The sequence below is a fragment of the Arachis ipaensis genome, chromosome B03, assembly GCF_000816755.2.
Source record: "Arachis ipaensis cultivar K30076 chromosome B03, Araip1.1, whole genome shotgun sequence".
Lineage (NCBI taxonomy): Eukaryota > Viridiplantae > Streptophyta > Magnoliopsida > Fabales > Fabaceae > Arachis > Arachis ipaensis.
Genome location: NC_029787.2, coordinates 34,775,746 through 34,779,500, shown reverse-complemented (window position 1 = coordinate 34,779,500; position 3,755 = coordinate 34,775,746).

Below are 3,755 nucleotides of genomic sequence, written 5' to 3'. Positions count from 1 at the left end.
ATTTAACAAAATTTTTTTGGATTATCACTATAAATTATTTGTTTTCTATTTATTTAAAGTGCAAATTTTACTACTAACAAGATTTATCATTTTTGACTAATATTTAGTCAACTCTAAACACTAAAAACTAAATTCTAAATTTAAATCTTAAATTTTAATTGTATAAAACTAAAATATTTGTTAAAATGTTGACTAATATTAATAAAAAGTATTAGTGTTCTGATATTTTTTTTATTTAAAACGATAATTACGATGATATAAATTTGTCTATTTCTTTGATTAAATACTAATTTATCTAATATTATACACGATCAACAATTAACTTATTAATTCTTTTTGTTAAAATTCATTTATTGGATACAAAAATTATTAAAAACTAATCTTTTGTTTTGGAAAAACCCCAACATAAACTATTACATACTTTAATTGGTAGAACGGAGTTAATGCTGGGTCATGGATTGCATGTGATGATGTTATCTTTCCAAGAGCTAGTACTGGTGACCACGTTCATTGCATGAAAACAACGCCCCCTCTAACAAAGGACTTGTATAAGTATGAGTGTATGACCGGTCTCTCTTATGTAGTGTTTATTTTGAGCTGTAGACTGAGATTTAGTATTATATTTATTGATACAGAAATTAATACTAAAATTTCAGTTTTTATCTCCAAAACTTTTAAAAAGAGGGGACACAGAAGGTTGAAATTTTTTGGAACGAAGATTAAAACTTTAATAACATTTTACATTTAAAATACTCCTATTTCAATTAATTAATTCCAACTTTATTCTTTGTACAAATTAAATTAGAATTTTATTCTTAATTTCTTATTTCAATCTATATCCCCAACTTTACACTAAACATAATACTAACACTTATTTCAATTTCTGTTTCTTAATCTCTGTCTTTCAGTCTTAATTTTTCAGTCTCTGTCTTTGTCTCTTTTTCAAACGCTACCTTAATTTCACTTATTTGATTTGAAAACACTAAATTACTTGAGAAAAATATATATTGGAAAATTTGATATCTAACATTCTTTTTTCTTTGGGTTAGTTGTTTTTTCATTTGACATTTGATTTGCTTAGGGGTGTGCTTGGCCCAGCCCGGTCCGAAGACCCGGCCCGGTCCCGAACACTTTAGGGGCTAATTTTATGTGATTCCATCGGGTTTAGGGTCGGGTATGTGTTTCAAAAGTAGACCCGGTCATTATTTCGGGTTGGGTCCGGGCCATAGCTCGGGTCACCCGAAATCGGCCCGGTGGCCCGGTCGTCATACATAATTAATATTTTGTGTTATTAGTGATGGATGATGGCTATTATTATGTGAAATTTAAGTATTGTAAACCTTAATATTTTGTGTTATTAGTCATTATATATAAGACTATAAGTTAATGTTTTATGTTTAAAATGCATAAGACTTTAGACTAATGCATAATCTTGTGTTATTTGTATTGATTTAAATATTTGGTGTTATTAGGCAATATTAGTATTGATTATGGTTATACTTTAATTTTAGAGAAGAGTTAGTTCTTATTATATTTTTCTAAGTGAATTTATCATGTCAAATAATGGTTGGAGTCTTGGAAATTTGGATATTTTTACATGCTAACTTACAAGAAGGTATCAAGGTAATATAATGTTAACGGCCCGGTTTTCACCCGGTTTTTACCCGGTATAATCGTGACCCGAAAGTGTATAGGTTTCATCGGGTCTAGGGTCGGGTTCGGGTCTAACAAATAGGCCCGGTATATATTTCGGGCCGGATCTGGGTCACATCAAACCCGGTTTCACCCGGCCCATGCACACCCCTATTTGCTTGCCTTTTGGTGACCTGTTTGCTTTCACTAAGGAACTAAGCCCAAGAAACAAAACAAACTCTTAAGTATCACATTTGATCTATTTGGACCTAAAAGTTTAAATGTTATTTGACAAAGAACAAAACCAAAAAAAACTCTAATGTGTTTATTTGCTTCTTTCGGTTACTCATTTGTTTTCAACTAAAGACCTAAACCCAAGAAACAAACAAAATCTAATTCTCACATTTGATTTGCTTGGAGGTTTTCTCTTTCTTTGATGACATTTGGTTGGAGTTTGAATATTGTTTTGACAAAGAAAAAAACAAAACAATATTTGCTTGGACTGGTGGATTGATCACTTATCTATTTAAGTAAGTATCAGGAATTCGAATCCCTGTGTGCATACAATAATTCATTAGTTAATGACAAATCTTAAATAGAATTCAGATCATCGACAAATTAGTCTTTAACCTGTCAAGCTAAAAAATACCGTGAAAAACTAAAAAAGAATAAAACAAAACAAAAACAAAATAATTTTCAAAGCTATTGACTAAAAAATATATTTTGACTCTTGGAACAAAAAGAGAAAAAAAAAATAAATCGCTAAAAATATTTATAAAAGATTTATGACCAGAGAAAGGAAAGATTTTGATAAAAAAATTAATAATTATATATAAATGTTAATATTTATCTTTTTGTTATATTATGTTTATCCCTAAAATAATAAATAAATCAACTAAGAAAATAGTGATAATTAGCTTCATGATACTAACTAATTAGGGATTATTTAGAATATATCTTATAATATCAGTCATTTGTTTAAGCAAGTATCAAGAATTTGAATTTTGCTTACAATGATTTATTAGGCAATGTTAGACTCTTAAATAGAGTTCAAATCTATTACAGATTAATCCTTGATCTGTTATATTAGAGTATACTGTGAAAAACAAAAAAAAATATTTATACATACATTTTACTTTATATATTTTTGCTCCTATTGCTAAATTTTTTTGGGTTCATCACTAATATATGTAAATATGCAAGTGATGAGAAGAAATTGTGTTAGGCACATTTAAAAAAATATTATAGACAAATTTACGGACAAGCAATTGAAGAATATGATTTAGATTGTGCAAAGAGTAATACTGATGTTGAGTTCTAGCAACAAATATAAAGACTAAAGAGGATGAATGAAGATGTCTGGACTTACTTCGGATTATAATGAAACCCTTAATTCATCACCTTGAAATTGTAAAACCAAAGAAAAGTCTTTCAAATTTTTCTCCTTGTCAGACTCTACAACTATGGCATAGGCTACGCAATGACATCTTGGATTTTGTCCTTTTGCAAATCAATTTTTTGCCTTTCCTGGTGCATTGATAATACTTATAGTATCACCTCATCTTTACAATATCGATGAAGTGCAGATGACGAGCTTCTACCACTTTTCCTAATTAGGGATTTTGACTGAATTTTTTAAATATTTGAAAGAAAAAAGCTACTTCTGGAAAAGGATGAGAACTATGTCGCAAAGAAAATGATGAGAACACAATATTTCAAGGCTTATAGACAAAAAGCGACTTCGTTTTTGTACTTGGCTAATTAGGGATCAATTTATTCTCCAAGCCATACGTGTCAGTAACTGACTCACTTGATTAACATGCCACGTTGGACACTACTGTAGAGTTTAATATTAAGTCAACGGGGGACAATTTGACTTATATCAATAATTATTGGAGATCTACAAAACTACTAAAATTTGTTAAGGACTAATAGGTCTGATTTAAAATTCTTTAAGAATCAATTTGGATAAAATATTGAATAAAAACATATAAATGCATCATTTTGTGTTAGGGTTTTGTTTCTTTGCCACTCCTGCCAAAGAGAGATCAGTCTTCCTCGCAGATCATCGCCTCGCCTCCTCGTTGCCGTATGACCGTCCTCGCCTCACCAGTTGCGATTCG